Raw genomic sequence first — 16,988 nt, 5'->3', positions numbered from 1 at the left:
GAAACATCTTTTGGACAAGTGACTGCCTGGCTGGCTCCTGAGTTTAGGGTGTGCAGACAGAGCTAGGGAGCCCATGGGAGGGGAGTCACAGGGAGCCTGGGCAGTGGGTGGACCTCGGGAAACCTGCAGCTTGATGAGGGATGTGGTCAGCTCCAGACCCAGCAGAGCACTGGGTGGCAGATTGAAAACCTGTGCCCTAGTCATCTTCTCACTGTACTAGGTACCATTTGCTCATTCTGTGGGAGGGCAGCCCTCACCACCACACTCCTAATGTTCTTCACTTGCCATCTTCTCCTCTCTGAGGATGCAGAGCTTCGCCATAGAAGGGAAGGGGCTGCAGCGAGGATGGAAGTGAAACAGTCGAGGCTGGACCCTGGCACGGGTCTCCCTCTGGGTGTCCCACCCATCTCACTGGGATCTGCAGTCTACCTGAAGGCAGGGAGAGAGCCAGCGAGGCAGGGGCTGCCCAGAGAGCACGCTGGGGGTGGTGTCTTTTGTCTCTCCCTTCACTGGCCTCTTTTTATTTCAAAAAGTTGTTCTGTGTCCAATGGGGTGACAGCTGGTGGGAGAAAATTTTGCTAGAAGAACTCAAACTCCATGACTCCCATTTGGCTGCTTAATACTCCATGCAGATGCCATTCCTGAGATGACTCCTGCAGGTAACGTCTCCACCCCAAAGCAGTTCCAGTCCAGGATGAGGAGGGAGCAGGGCATGGGGTCTGATGCCTTTTGGCAGCACCAGGAGGTGCCTGCCTTGGCCTGCGTCTTGCTTCCTACATGGCGTTCAGTTTTGCTCTGATATGTAGAAGCCCCAGCATGCTGACCCTTGAGAGACTGGCTCTAGGCCATGGGCTGGGAAGGGCCCTCGGACCATCTTGGGCTTTCTAGCTGAGTTTGGCTTGACCAGCACATCTATCAAGAATGCCAACAACTGCTTTGGAACTAGGGCATTGCTACTATATTCTTCTTTTATTCATTTTTATTTATTTAATTTTTTAAGAGAGGCTCTTGCTTTGTCACCCAGGCTGGAGTACAGTGGTGTAATCATAGGATTATAGCTCACTACAGCCTTGACCTCCTGGACTCAAGCCATCCTCCTGCCTCAGCATATGCAGTAGCTAGGACTGCAGGCCTGTGCCACTACGCTTGGCTAAGTTTTTAAAATTTTCTGTAGAGATGGGGTCTTGCCCAGGCTGGTCTTGAACTCCTGGTTTCAAGTGATCCTCCTGCCTCAGCCTCCCAAAGTGCTGGGATTACAGGTGTGAGCCACCACACCCAGCCATTTGTTCCTCTTTTCAAATGCTTTATCTTCATATGTAATTGTCTGCTACCATAGACAGTGGGATCCCTTTTTGCTCTATCTCTACAGCTTTCATTGGATTCCCAGCCAATCATAATCCCATGGACTCCCAGACACATACACCTGTGTACCTTTTTCTCCAACTTCACCCCCTCCCAGCTCCTCTCCTCCCACCTTTGCCTCTGACTTCTGCCTCCTTGTGGATCATCTCCATGAAGTGCCCTTTGTGGGCGTCCCTCTCTTACCGGGCACCCCTCTTTCTGCAAAGTGCTTGCATCACACGCTGTCTCCTGAGCCCCCGTGGCTTTGTTTCGGGACTCTCAGTGCCGTTTGCTTCTCTCGATGCCCTCCGTGCAGGCTCTCTCCCGCCTTCTGTGTGCCCTGTAGTGCCTGGGAGGCCTGAGGGCAGGCTTTCTGGAAGTCTCAGCGGCTGCTTTCTTGGCTCTGTCCGCATGTGTGCTGCCTCTTCTCCCTCCCTCGGTGGAGCAGGGGCCACCGTCGATTGCCCTTCTCTGTTCTGGCTCTCTTAGGAAATTGTGTGGCAGCTCAGTGATTAATAGACTTTATTTTTATCTGGTGCCCTTCAGACATGTGATCCTTTGGGATAGAAATGACCTTTGGAGAGGTCACAAGGCCCACCCCTCCACCCCCAAACTGGGCAAGGAGTGCTTTTAATAATCTCTAATGCATCCTAAGTAGAGAGGTGTCTGGCCGCCTCCTCGAGCGTCCCCAGGGATGGTGTTACCATAAGCTGCCCTTTCTTCCATGATGCCAGCTGTGCTTCGAATGAGTGTTTTTCCTTAATAGGAGCTGAAAATTTTCTCTCCTACAGGTCCCCTTGTTGTTTGCGCATCTTTCCCCTACGAATAGGCACATTAGGGCTTTGTCCATCTGGGAGACCTTCTGAACATCCCATATATTCTTGGTTGACTTAGGGCTCCACCCCATAGTCTCTGTGGCACCCTGCTTGGAATTCCCTTCCAGGTCTACACTTAAGCATGGCACTCCTAGGAAGTAGCATCAAGTCCAGGTGGCTCAAAGAGCAGCAGACGTATCTCCTTATTTATGCCCTGTCCACCCTCTCAACAGCTTACTAGTCGGAGCCTGTCCCAGCCCCGGTGGCGATGCCTCTCCAGGTGCATGCTCTTTTCTACTTATGCGTTTGATTATTCCTTCTTCCATAAATCACTCTGCATTTGGTCCCATTGAGTCTCAATAAACAGATCCAATAATATGTGACTTCAATATACAAGATTCAATAAAGGCAAATTTAAAGGCATTGCCAGTAGTTAAATTTCATTCTCCACAGATTTGCCATCCCTGCCATTTTTGTATCATCTATGGTGTGATTTGCATAATTCCCACTCCATCTTTCAAGTTATTTATGAAAATATTAGATCACCTTGGACCCCAACCCCTTTCTGGGTTTATGTGGAGTCATAATAAGCTATATTCTGATGTGATTTATTTGACCCTTCCTGGAATGCATTCCTGAATATAGTGGTCCTATGTGTTCTTGCTCCAAGCTTCCTTTTCAAAATGGGTGGCTTGACTATTATTGTAGCTGCTAACTCCAGGTGATAGCGAGTTTGCTTGATGCCTTTTACTCAGTCATTGAATTTCTTCCATCTCAGAGACATGTTAAATCACCTGAACATGATTTATGTTTTACCCAATCCATGGTGTATGAATGTATGAATACTTTGTTTTCCAGCAAGTAACCAGTCTCTTTTAATTACCTTGAAAGTTTACCAAGCTTAAGGGTTAAAGTTCTGTTTCTTCCCTTTTAATGTCTTGCTTAAGGAAAAATGTTTCTTATGCACAAAGAAAGCAACTGAATAGGACATTGTGGAAAAGGCTGTTGGTGTTTGTGAAAGTGTAGGCCTGGACCAGCTGCACAGCAATGCCTAGACACTTCTTAGAATTCAGACTCCTGGGCTCCACATCAGACCTCTGGTATCAGAATCACTGGAGGGAAGGCCAAGGGGCCTGCGTTTTCTGAGAGCTCTTCAGGGGATTCTTGTGTGTACTGGCTTTTGACAGTGACAAGTCTACTTCATTTAAACATGAAGGCTTCTGGCTCCTGACTGCTCAGCTCTTATTATTTTCTGCTTTTTGCATCTGGACATTCTGGAGTCTCCAGGAATTCTCCAGGCAGGTTGCCACTGGCTTGCATCAGTGTTTTAGTTGGTCTCCTTAGAATCTATTCTTTCCATTTATTTCGCATTGATATACAACTCAGCTATCCAGCGCTTGATTTTTAATTCACTTAATCGCTTTAAATCCTAGCAGTATCCTTAGCCCCGTTTTATAGGCAGGATGATAAGTGGGGACAGGCATGTGGAAGGAATCCTTGGATTTGGGCTGCTAGAAAGTTTTAAAAGTCATTTCAAGAGTTTGCCTCTTCTCTTCCTAATTGCTCCCAAGCCCGAATTTTTCTGTTAGCGTCATTGGAGCAGACTCCTGATGAGAGACCCACTTTTCCATTTTCTTTATTCAAGAAACATCATAGAAAAGAAGCTGGTGATGACGATATGATATTCAGGGAGAACATTTTGTCTCTAAGCATTAGCCATGCAGGGAGGAGCAAAGCAGACATATGCCCTTTTGCTAGACACAAGGGAAGCAGTGTAGGAAGTTTTCTTTTTTCCTCTAAGTGTTTTCTGAATCATGGTCTTAATTCCTGTGAGTAGGTGCTTAGGGTGTGTAGAGCGCTAGGCTAAGTGTTTCACATGGATTATCTCTGTAAACCCCCACACCAACCTGGAGAGGCAGGGACAGTTGACCTCACTTTACTGTGAAGAAACTGAGGCTCAGAGAGGTGTAGGGCCTTGTCCATGGTCACACAGCTGGGATCTAGGGTGCAAATACTGGGATATGATCCCAGCGTCCTCAACTCTAGAACTGCCATACCCTAGGACATCTTCCATACTAACTGCCCCTTACGTATGCTCTCCTACCTTGGAGTCTGGTTCTCTTGAAGGCTGCAGAAAAAACGTTTTCAAAGTTAATTAATGAGCACGCACAACTTGCTTATGAGGTGAAGCCCTGGCCGCTGTCGATGGGCAATTTCTAGGCATCAGGCTGGCAGGCTGGAGTCAGGTAGTAGTTACAATTGAAGTAGGATGGAATGAATTATATGATTTCCAGTCTTCTAAATTTAAATCTATTAAAATCACTGCCCCCCAACTAGGGCATTAGGCTAGATTAGTGACAAAAGGCAAATAGACGTGGCTAAAGCCCTCCTAGAAGCATTACTCACTCCTGAGTCACGTCCGGTGTCGCACACCAGGACTGGGTCCTCTCAAGGCAACCTCTGTCTCAGCAAAGTCTTTGTTCTCTACCACCTCCACCCTACAGATGTGCATCTTCCGTTGTGTGGCCACTTCACCCTGTTGCCTCCCTTCTAGAAACCCAGTCGGGGAGTGTGTTGCCACACCCAGTGGGGGTAGTATCAGAATAGGGTCTAGGGTCTCTTCCCGTTCTAAAGTCTCTTGTTTCTTAGCAGTGGTGTACTTCAGAGAGAAGGGTATCAGGCTGATGGGAGGAGCAGGCTGGATGTCTAGTCCTGGTTCTACACCTCAATCGCTATGGCACTGGTTTCCTCCTTTGTCCATGAGGAGATGGCTCCTCCTTTGGGCCTCCGAACTGCCCTGATCAGCACTCCTTCCCCGTACAGTGGCGCCTTTCTTCCCAGGCAGCAGCTTAACAATGATGCTCTTTACTAGGGAGGCAAGATGTCTGGAGGACATGAAGGGAGCAGTGGATTGGGGAATACCACGGGAAACTGTGCCACAGGCCAAGAGGTGTGATGGGATGGGTGGATCTGCTGACTGGACAGACAAAAGCTTGAACCCAAGGCAGTCCCAGAAAATCTGCTTGATCTCAACCTTTTTCAAACTACCCTGGTTCTACCCCTACCTGAGTGCAGCAGGGAGAGTTAGATGACTCTTGCAGTTTTGCTAAAAAAAAAATTTTTTTTTTGAGGGCATTAAGGCCCATATTCTTTAAGGCTCACGTGCTTTTTGCTTCAAGCTGCAGTGGAAAAGCCAATAACGCGGCCTTCAGGCTCACTGCCTTTGTCGCTGAAGGGAAGCTGAGCTCATCACTCAGTTGTCTTGCAGGTCCTTGGATGGGGTGGGATGGGGGAGGGGAGGAAAGGCTCGGTGCCCCCAGAAACTTGATTTGTGGAGCAGGGCTTGTGGCATGGGATTGATCCCTGGAGACTGAGTGTGCCGTTCCAGCAAAGCTGGGTCTGTTTAAATATTTAAATGCCATTGTGTCGTGGACACAGGTTGCAGGTGTTCTGGCAGGACTGGCCAGAGGCAGGGCTGGGGAGAGGGTGAAGTTTCTCTTTGCTGTCCCTAGACCCTCCTATCTCCGCCTCCTCTCCTCCAGGGCTCGCATCTTGGCATTTGACCTTCTAACCTACACCTGCCTTCTCTGGGCTGTGACCCACACCCTCTGGAGTTGTTTTCTATTCAGTCACAACCTTGTTGTCCACTAACTGTTTCTTGATGCAAACTTCATGACAATTCCTATTTCTGTGTAGATGACCCATAATAGGGTAGATATTAACAATTGTAGAGGTGCTTTTTATTATTTTTTTAAAATAACTTTTTCTATGGAAATAGTATTTGTTCATTGCAGAATAATCAGGAGTTACAGATATGCAAAGCGGAGGTTGCAGTGAGCTGAGGTCGTGCCATTGCACTCCAGCCTGGATGACAGAGCAACACGTGGTCTCAAAAAAAAAAAAGAGGAAAAAATAAAAATAAAAGTCACCCATAATCTCACTCCTTGGAGATAACTTACATTTTGTTTTGCTGTATTCCATTCTAGGATTAATTCTATCTCTGTCTACACACACACACACACACACACACACACACACACACACACACGCACAGACGACGACTAAGAAATGATACGTACCATTTTAACGCCCCTCTGCCCCACTCAGTGATACATCAGGAACATCTTTCTGTGTCAATAAATAGATTTTATGACATAGTTTTTAGGGCTGTATAGTGTTCCATTATGCAGCTGTGCCAAAGCTTATGGACATGTCTCATAATTTGCTCAATGTTCTACTGTTAGATGTTTAGACAGTCTAATATCCGTTTACTACTAAAAGCACTGTTCCAGCTATCCCTTTGCATAATGCTTTATTGTTTCCTAGAAGTACAGTTGTGAGGCTGCAGGGCCTGCTGAATGGCCTTTGATCTCTCTTATTTTGAGTCGTGGTGGGGAGTATAGGAAAGCAAGGAGCCCGATGGGTCTTCCAGGTTGCAGAGAGCTGGGTGAAGCAGGATGCGCCCTGACTTTGGAGTGGCTCTGCTGCTTGTTATCTGTGACATCGAGAAAGTCATTTTGCTGTAGGAGTCTCCGTGTCCTCCGGTGTGTGGTGGGGATGGAGCACAGTGGGAAAGCTGACTGTAATGATGTATATAAAAAGCTTTGCACATGGCATGTGCTTGACAAAGGTTTCCCCCACCTTGGTCTTCTTATTTTCTCTTTCTCCAATATGCTTGGAAGGAGAAAGGCTGATATTGTGCAGGAGATAGCACACTGCTGGGGCGGTATTTAATTGAGGGGACAGTGAGCACTGAAGGAACAGGGCAGGGAGTGGTCACACGAAGAGGGGCTGCTGTGTCAGAGGGTGCAGCCCCAGGATGCCAAGAAGGCCCTTAGGGCGCATGGATGGAATTGATATTGGCCCCCAGGGGTGGATGGGTGTGCCCAGGGGTAGGGGGAAGTGGTAATAATGATAATGCTGAAGTTTGTTGACTTATATTATAGACCTGGAATATTCTGTTGGCTTCATCTGTATTAACTCTTTAACTCCCACAAAAGTGCTGTGAGATGGATGGTTTGGTCATCTCTGTCCTACAGATAAGGAAACTGGGGAGAGGAAGGGTTAATTAACTTTCCTGAGGTCACACAGTGAATAAATGGCAGAGCCAAGATTTGATCCCCGTCATTCATCTCTCTCTCTCCTTTTTTTTTTTCTCTCTCTCATTCTCCTTCCCTCCCCCACCACACACACTATCACTCCCCCTTTCTGGAAGCTGCTGGTACCTTGTGCCTACCTCCTGGTAGGCTGCCTCCCACATTGTGTGATGACAGTTTGTTTCTCTGCTCCCTCAGGCTGGACTGTGAGCCTTCTGAGGGCAGGGCCCGGGCCAGAATCAACTTGCAGCCCAGCCCCAGCACAGTGGTGCTTCCAAACTGTTGATGAATATCTGGAGAAGGGAATGTGGGATGTGCATACCAGGGAAGAAGAAGGCTCAGCTCGACTAATCCAGAGCATGTGGGTAGGGAGACTGGGGGCACAGAGTTAGACCAGGGTTTCTGGGAACATCAGGCTGAGGTGCTTAGAGCCACAGTACCCAAGTTTTTTGGCACCAGGGACTGGTTTCATGGAAGCAAATTTTTCCACGGACCAGGGACCGGGGGCAGGTTTTGGGATGATTTGAGCACATTACACTTATTGTGCCCTTTATTTCTATGATTATTACATTGTAATATATAATGAAATAATTATTCAGCTCACCATAATGTAGAGCCAGTGGGAGCCCTGAGCTTGTTTTCCTGCAACTAGATGGTCCCATCTGGGGGTGATGGGAGACAGTGACAGATCATCAGGCATTAGATTCTCATAAGGAGCACGCAACCTAGATCTCCTGCATGTGCAGTTCACAGTAGGGTTTGTGCTCCTGTGAGAATCCAATGTGAGATCTAATCTGATCAGACAGAAGGTGGAGCTCAGGCGGTAATGTGAGTGATGAGGAGTGGCTGTAAATACAGATGAAGTTTCGCTTGCCTGCCTGCCACTTACCTCCTGCTGTGCAGCCCGGGTGTCAGTCTGTAGCCTGGGGGGTTGGAGACCCCTGGCTTAGAGGTTGGCCTGCATGGTCAGTGGTAATTCATGACAATCCTAGGGACATCTCTAGGAAGGTTGATCTGTAGGATTTGGTGTTCAGGGAGGAAAGCCTGAAGCCTGATGACTGAGAAGAGCCTTTTCTAGTCAGCTAGGAGAAGACATGAAATCTGGATGGTGGTGATAGCAGGAGTGAAATAGACGAAGCAGACAAGGAAGACTTAATGAAAGAGAAGTTCACAGAACCCGGCAGATGATGGACAGGTTGTGGAGAGCAGGAGAGAGGAGAGAGGGAGGTGGTAATGATGACTCTTGACATCTTGCACTTGGGTCGTTGAGACACAAGGGGTAGCTTAACTGGAATATCCTAAAAGGGGAAGTAATTTTGGGAGCGTGATGAAACTGACATATGAGTTGGTGGAAATGGCAGGAATCCAGGCAGAAACGTCTAACAGATGCTAATGGACATTTGTTGTTTCCTCAAAGGAACTGAGGAGCTTACACTGACATTGTAGATGGAAGAAGGCCTACCTCAGGCAGGGGGCGGGGAATCACACTGGATAGCCTGGAACTCACAAATAAAGCCTGCTGAGCATTTGAGGGCGCACTGATGTCCTGGCATGGGAGGTGTACAGAGATCTTGAGAGAGAGGATGCTAGCAAGATTCCCAGATGCCTGGGGGCTGCCTCAGCTTAGGGTAATCAGGTCTGATTTTTGACCTTTCTCTTTTTACCTTCCCCAGAAATGTTGGCAATGACATTTATTATTTAAATTATTTTTATTGTAAAATTGAAAAGAGAATTCGGTTTTACTCTTAATTTAAGCTCATTAAGGACATGCTAACGCAGGACTCACTAGAATCAGGAATCAAAGACACCACCCTGCAAGGGATGCCAGTTGGAAGAAGGTGGCTCCGGAGTCAGAAAGCTAGGATTTGAATCTTTACCAGGTCACTTCCTAGCCATGACCTCAGGCAAATCACAAAACCACTTTGAGCCTTGGATTTCTGGTCTGTTAGGTGAGGACAATAATATTAACCTTAGCGGGTTTCCAAGAGGGTTCAATGAGACAATGTGTAAAAACAATTAGCTCACTGCTTGGTACATAGACAATTTTCAATAAATGTTTATTTTCTTTATACCAAATCAAGAAAAGGTACTTATTTAACACCTAAGCCAGGGCCCCAGTTGTGTTCTGTGCCCTAGCTCCTGCAGGATCTAGGGGAGTCGTCTGATTAAGTTAAATGAATGATCAAAAATAGCTGATGTTTGTTGAACATGTGCTGTGTGCCAGGCACTGGGCTGAGCATTGTAAGAAGATGAACTCCTGCAGTTCTCACACCACCCCCATGAGCTACAAACTGTTATTGCCCTTGTTTTACAGACAAGGAAACCGTGGCTGAGAGAGATTAAGTCACTTCCCCAAGGTCATGTTGCAAATTAGTTGACCCAAGAAGGCAGCCTCCCGAGTTCAGCTGCATTCTGTAACCCGGCTTCTCAGCAGGGCAGGAAACATTCCCATAACACATGGAGTGCTTTGGTTTTAGGGGTTTCTGCATTTCCCTGCTGAGGATCCAGAAATCAGGTGATAGAATATTTTGAAACGAGAGTCTGGTTGCTTGTCTCTGTTCTTCCTCACATCTAGTAAATTCCCAAAATAAGCAGGACACTCTCCCTTGATGAAGACACAGGACTTTTGGGTCACTGGAGTTTGATAGATCCTGGGTCACTGCCAGGCCCCAAGGAATGTGGCTGTGAAAAATCAGGGTGTTTTACCCCACCCCTACCCCAATCCCCTGTGTCTCTATCCAAAGGAATTCAGCTTAAAATAAGCATCAAGGGTGGCCTGAAAGAAGGTATGAAGCCACGGGACAGCAGCTGCCAACTGTGCAGGGTGGGGTTGGGGGAGGTGGGTGTAGCCAGCCCCTGGGAGCCTCATCATTTTCCTACCACAGTTGAGGAGATAATAGCTTCAGGACCTACAGAGAGTTGTGAAGTGGTGAAATGCAAAGGACTTAGAGATCATCTGATCCAACCCCCATATTCTGCAGATAAGAAAATCAAGACCCAGAAAGGTATGAATTTGTCCAAGGGTGCATAGCAGGTTAGTATCAGACCCAGGGCCAGATCCCCGGTCTCTAGAAGGCCACCGAGTCTGCTGGCCTCTGACCTTCAAGGGCAGGGGAGGGAGGAGAAGCCCACCTGGGGGCTGGATCCACCGTTGGCTTTTGAGAAAAACCTGGCCAGTTGAAGTGGCTGTGAGATGAACAACTGTACCCTGCATACCCAGTCTGAGCAGGTGGCTTTTGGAAGTATCTCCTGGGCTTTATCCTGATCTGAGTTTGTATCTGGGAGTCACACAGGGCTTTTCTCAGTTGGGGCTTCTCCGTGCTTGGGGGAATTGGTTGTAGGAATTCCTCCATCCCCCAGATGGTTCTGCAGAGAGAAGACAGAGGGTCGTTGGGAGGTGTTGGTGGCCCCAAACTTCTATGAACCAGTCTAGTAGGGTGTGAATATGCGTCAAAATGGTATCTGGCAGGATGTGGGATTCCACTCAGAAGGGCTGGATGGAAGGGAATTTGATGCCAGAGTGATTATGAAGGTGTGGGCAAGATGAAGGTGCTGACAGGGAGAGCGGGAAGCCCTCCCTATCCCCAGCTCCAAGGAGCAGGGGAGACATGGGGTTCCCAGAGCCAGGCAGGACTGGAGTCTTGGAGGTGAGCCCCTATACAGCCCCTGTATAGCACAGTGCCCAAGCAGGGCAGGGCCCAAGTCCCCATGTGTTTTTCTTCCCACCCCCCACGTGTTTTTCTTCCAACCCTCTCTTCTCCTGCTGGTGCCTCCTTCTTGCCGAGAGCAAGGGAGCATGGGTGAAGCAGGCCACGCCAGTCAGCCCCAGGCCGTTGGGGTGGGTGGGGAGGGAGGCAGTGCCAAGCAGAGACTCACCAGCGCACCTTTCAGTCACATCCTTCAAGGGCAGACAGACCAGGGCTCATACTCTGGCTGTGCCATCCAAAGAATTGCTTAAACTCCCCCAGACTCAGTTTCTTCATCTGTGGAATGGGGATCCTTGCCTCCTGAGCTGTGAGATTCTGCATGGGAATGGGTGCTGCCTGATGGTAGGTGTGATGCCTTGGAGGCATCGGCAGATGACAGGCATGGCGGGGTCTGGGTGACAGATGAGGAAGTCCAGCTGCAGAGAGAAGGAAGCGGTGTCCTCAGGGTTGTATGTCAGTGCCACGGGGCAGAGCTGGGAATGAGATGTGGCTGGTGACTGGCTGGTGACTCCCAGGGCCCAGGCTTTGTCTCTGGGATGCTCATCCTGTAATTGCCTTCAGTCACTGCTTTCAGTCTCTCAGAAACCACTGGCTCAGATACCCACTGTGTGCTCCAAGTTGGGCTGATGAAAATGTGCCAGAGTCATTAAGTTATCAGTGGGGAAGGCAGCCGCTTCTCCCCGGCAGGAAGGATTCTGCTGTCTGCTGCAGCAGCTTTGTTCACACAAGCTGCCCCTGATTCCTCCTCCTCCCTGCTCCCCCCGACCCCCGCCCAGACTAGGAGTGAGTGGGGTAGGATTGAAGGGGGCAGGGGGGGTGCAGTAAATATTTTGGAGCAGCACTGAAGGCATCCATAACTCCAGACAGGAGGTCCTGCGTGCAGAATCCAGTTCTGGATTGGGAGGTGGGCAAACACTCCTTCTGCAGCTTGACAGATGGATCCACCCCAGGGGGAAGGAGAAAGAGAAGGCAAGCTGGACCTCCCTTATTGTCACAGCCACTGCTCTCCATGTGCACCGTGCCAGGAACACAAAATCTAGGTGCACGCTTGCCAAGGTGAAAAGAAGGACCTTAGGTCGTGCACAGGCAGGGCTGACTGGTCCCAAGGGTGGTGGCTTCAGGGTGCACGATGTAAAAGCGCTTGCCCCCAGGGAAGGAGACTGAAGTGGGAAGATGGGGCATGGCCCTCTCTGCTGCTTCAGCGCTCCTGGGGCTCAGGCTGATTCCGCACGACAGATATTTCCAGAGTGAGAATGCCGACATGATAAAAGGAGAGCAGATGGTTCCAGTACTTTATTTTCAAAATGTTTCTTTTCCCACCCTCTTTTCCTTGCTATTCCACTCCAGACTTCAGAGGAGAAATAACTCCCCACTTTGGGGTTTATTCTCTTTGTTGGGCCACTTTGACAGCAGTGGTGATGAGAGCAGCTGAGAACAGCCACGACTCCCCATGAGGTGGGCTTTGTTTTAAATGCATTCTCTCATATGGGTCTCACCTCGGGGAGCAGGTGTGCTGTCATGATCCACCTTGTTTTACAGAGAGGATGCTGAGGCACAGAGAGGATTAGTAACTTGCCCAAGATCACAGAGTCAACAGCAGAGCTGGGACGTGAACCCAGGCAGTTCAGATTCAGCCTGCCCACTTACCTGCTGCAGATTCTGCCTCTCTGAGGACAGAGCCGATCTAGAAGCCAGGCCTGGGTGGTTGATGGCACTGAGATGATGACTACTGAGCAGCTAATCACTCTGGCCAGACTTTCAAGATTATCTCAGAAGGGAATTTTATGCCTGACTCAGGGCTGGTTGGGACCTGGGTTCACCTTGGCAGCTCTCAGACTATCAGGTCAGCTGTTTGGAGTAACTTAGTCTCAGATCTCCACTCTGAACCCAACAGGCTTCTAGAACTGGCTACATGATTTGTAGGGTCCACTGTGAAATGAAAATGCAGGGGCCCTTGTTCAATAAATATTAAGAATTTCAAGATGCCAACAGCAGGGCATTAAACCAAGTACGGGGCCTTTCTGAACTTGGACCCTGTCTGGACGCACAGGTCACAGGCTCACGAAGCTGGCCCATAGTGTTTGCAGTGACAGGAAGACATGATTAAACACAGAAAGAGAATCAGTGCTGGCTTTTCTAAGCCAGTCAAAGCAGGATTTCAAGACGTTTCTTTCCATTGTAATGAAGCCGTTTGATCCTGATGCAATCCAACCAAAATAAATCTTGGAAGTCTTCACTCTTTCTCTTGCCCCTATGATGAAATCATTCCAAGGACCAAGACTTGGGAGTCAGAATAGCCTGGTAAAACACAGGTTCAACCCTGGTCTCTCCTGATCCTAAGCTCCCCTCCACCCACCAACCTCCCTCTTTCCTCCTCCCACAGCTGGCCCCGTCAGCACTTCCTCATTTCTTGGAGCACCCTGCAGTTGTGCTCCTCGACTTTGTGGATTCTCTTCTTGCTAAGGCAACTTCCCAATTTCCAAATCCAGTGGTCTCTTCTCAGTCTCCAACTTTCTTGAGCCTTCTCAGGCATCTGATTAATTTATTACTGTGAGTCTGCCTCGGTGCAGAATCTCCTCATCTTTCTTTAAAATGGGGATGCAGGCTGCTGTGAGTCAATTTACTTGAAGCACTTGGAGTGGGCCTGGTCCATGGTAAACACTCAATAGCTGTTGGCAGGAGCTGTGACTGGTGGTGTCATTGTTACTGTCGTCTTGAAACCCTGTTCCTTTGGCTTATGTTGCTCACTCCTGTGTGAGCTTTTCTGAACAATTATTAATTTTTTTTTTTGAGACAGAATCTCTGTCACCCAGGCTGGAGTGCAGTGGCACAATCATGGCTCACTGCAGCCTTGACCTCCTGGGCTCAAGTAATCCTCCCACCTTAGCCTCTTAAGTAGCTGGGACTACAGGAGCATGCCACTATACCTGGCTAATTTTGAATTGTCTTTTGCAGAGATGGGGCCTTGCTATGAAGCCCAGGTGGGTGTTGAACTTCTGGCCTCAAGTGATCCTCCTGCCTCAGCCTCCCAAAGTGCTGGGATTATAAGCGTGAGCCACCACACTCAACCCTTTCTAAACAAATTTTTAAAAAACGATTTTCTCTTTTTCCACCAGTTTCTTAAGATCCTGGTGTTTTCTGAGTTCTATCCGGTGTAGGCACCTCTCTTTTCTCTCTCCACGATCTCTTCTTGACACTTTTCCCCATACTTATAACATCCATTGCCACCCTGCCAGCTCCAAAATCTACATCTCTTTCCCAAGCTCCAGGTGAACTCAACTCATTTTCTTCCTTCTTTAAATCTGGTTTTCCTCCTTCATCCTTCTACCCAGTTGCCCATGTCAGAAACATGGGCATCTCTTTGCTTTCCGTAGCTGACATTGAGCACCTGCCACAAGTGAGGCCCTGTGCTGGTAATTGGGACATAGCGCCTGTGGATACACAGGGCCTGCCATGCTTGCTGCCAGTGGGAGAGATGCATACAGATGCTCGTCCACTTATGGTAGTGCTATGTCCTGGCAAACCCATCATAAGTTGAAAATATCCTAAGTCGAAAATGCGTGTCATACGCCTAACCTACCAAACCTACTAAACCATAGCATAGCCTAGCCTGCTTTTTTATTTTATTTTTTTGAGTCAGGGTCTTGCAATGTCACCTAGGCTAGAGTGCCGTGGTGTGATCTCAGCTCACTACAACCTCTGCTTTCTGGGCTCAAGTGATCTTCCCACCACAGCCTCCTGAGTAGCTGGGACAATAGGTGCGCACCGCCACACGTGGCTAATTTTTGTATTTTTTGTAATTTTTGTATTTTTTTTAGAGACCATGTTGCCTAGGCTGGTCTTCAACTCCTGGGCTCAAGGGATCCTCCCACCTCGGCCCCTCAAAGTGCTGGTATTAGAGGTGTGAGCCACCGCGCCCACCCCTAGCCTACTTTGAAAATGTACATTAGCCTACAGTTGGGCAACATCATCTAACACAAAGCCTATTTTAGAATAAAGCATTGAATATCTCATGTAATTTATTGAATACTGTACTGAAAAACAGAACAGTTGTATAGGTCCTTGAAGTATGGTTTCTATTGCATGTGTATTGCTTTCACACCATTGTAAAGCTGAAAAATCAAAAGTCAAGCCATTGTAAATTGTGGACTGTCTGTATTGACACGTGATTAGTCCTAGGAAGGCAAAAAACTAAGGTTGTAATTTTGATTTGAAAGACTTCCCTGGGGGAGGACATTTGAACTGAGATCAGAGGGATGATTAGACCTTAATCAGGCAAATTGGGGATGGGGACATTCTAGGCAGAGGAAAGAGCTTGTGTGAAGACTCTGTGGTGGGAAGAGAAATCTATAATAAACGAGAAGGCCAGTGAGCAGGAGGGCTGTGCGGAGGCAGAACGTGGTGTCAGAAAAGGCTGGAGAGGTGGACGGGGCTGGGTGGGGCATGGCCAGGAAGGCCATGTTAGTCTTTCTGGGTTCCTCCTTGGTTTCTTACTCACTCCCTCTTCCACCAGGTTCTCTCATTAACCCCTCTCCCACCCCATTTTTCCTCTCCATGCACAAGTCCTCATTGTTGCACAGGTAAGCAATTGAAATAGCCCCTCGCCACCTTCAAATCCGTATTCTGCCCTACAGTCTTAAGCAGTATTTCTAACATGTCAATCTGCCTAACTTGGTCCTCAGGATAGAATCCTCTCCTGGCTGCCCCGTTGTCGGGATAAAGCCCTGCTCCAGCTTCCTCTCCTGTTAGTCTTCCTCACATCCACCCCCACCGCTCCACCTCTTCAACTTTGTTAGACTTCTCGCGGTTTGCAGAGGTGATAACTGCACGTGCTTTGAGCCCCCTTTGCCTGCTGAAGTCCTGCTCATGTCAGGGGCTCCTTGTCTGGGAAGCCGTACCCCACTCACTCAAGCCAGTTTCCTGTCCCCTCTTTGATGTCCCTCTTTGCCTGGCACAGACTCACCCTGTATCCAACCCACCTCCTCCTGGCTTGTTTACATGCAGATCTCTGCTAGACTGCGACCTCCTCCATGGAGGGGTCTGGGGCTTGTTCATTTTTGTCCTTCTTGTGGCACAGGGTGGGGCACATATTAGGTGTCTAATAAATATTTCTTGAATTGAAGACCTGGTGATAGAAGAATGACATGGTACAAATACCTGGTTAAAAATGGAGCTCCATCCAGAGGGCTCTTCGTGAAGAAGTCTGGCTTCTGGGACCTCCATGTATTGTCTGGTCCTGATTCTGCTAATAACTGAACACAGATCTCAAGGCTGCCTGTCCAGCCCCTGCCTGCCACAGCCATCCATAAAGAAGGGCATGTGGACATAGGGTGGGTGGAGTCAAGCCTAAATAGATCCAGCTTTCTAGCCCAGTGGTTCTCAAACTTTAGTGTGCATCAGAATCACCTAGAGGGCTTTTAAAAATCTAGATCACTGGGCCCCACCCCCAGAGTTTCTGATTCAGTCAATCTGGGGTGGAGCCCAAGAGTTTGCATCTCTAACAGGTTGCCCGGAGATGTGGATGGTGCTGGTCTGGAGACCACTGTTTGAGAATCTCTGTTCTAGCAAAAGGATTTGCTCTAAACATTATTACTTTCTACCATGTTGGGGAAGGAGATAGAGGGAGCTTTTTGCTTAGATTTGGTTTTGTAGATGTTTAAGAACAATTAGTCTGAGCTAAATGTGGGTAGAAGGATTAGATTCTACAACTTGCCTCTTCCCCCATCTCCTGGCCTTCCCACAAAGTGGTTCTGTATTCATTCATGAGCCACTCAACAAATATGTTTTGAAGGCATAGTATGTATATGTCAACATATAAGGTGGAGTTGTTGATATCAAGATGAAATTGATATGAAACTGTCCTTAAGAGACATAGTGCAGACATAGCCATAATTCAAGGAGCCTAAAGGAGAAATGCCTGCTCTGAATGGTAGTGAGTTCCCTATCAGTGGAGTTGTCCAGAACAGCCTTCTAGAGTTATTGGGAATAAAACACTTCTCTAGATAGACCAAATGACCATTAAGATCCGA

At 48.2% G+C, this 16,988-nt stretch overlaps 1 protein-coding gene across 6 annotated transcripts in view; it reads left to right on the top strand.

Annotated features, from left to right (window-relative positions):
• DPF3 (double PHD fingers 3) overlaps window positions 1-16,988 on the top strand; it is a 279,174-nt gene that overhangs the window by 180,814 nt on the left and 81,372 nt on the right. The gene's annotated exons all lie outside the window — the stretch shown is intronic.

The sequence above is a fragment of the Pongo abelii genome, chromosome 15 (assembly GCF_028885655.2).
Source record: "Pongo abelii isolate AG06213 chromosome 15, NHGRI_mPonAbe1-v2.0_pri, whole genome shotgun sequence".
In the NCBI taxonomy this organism is placed as follows: Eukaryota; Metazoa; Chordata; class Mammalia; order Primates; family Hominidae; genus Pongo; species Pongo abelii.
The sequence above is the reverse complement of the archived record's forward strand: the minus strand, read 5'-3'. Positions and strand labels throughout refer to the sequence as shown.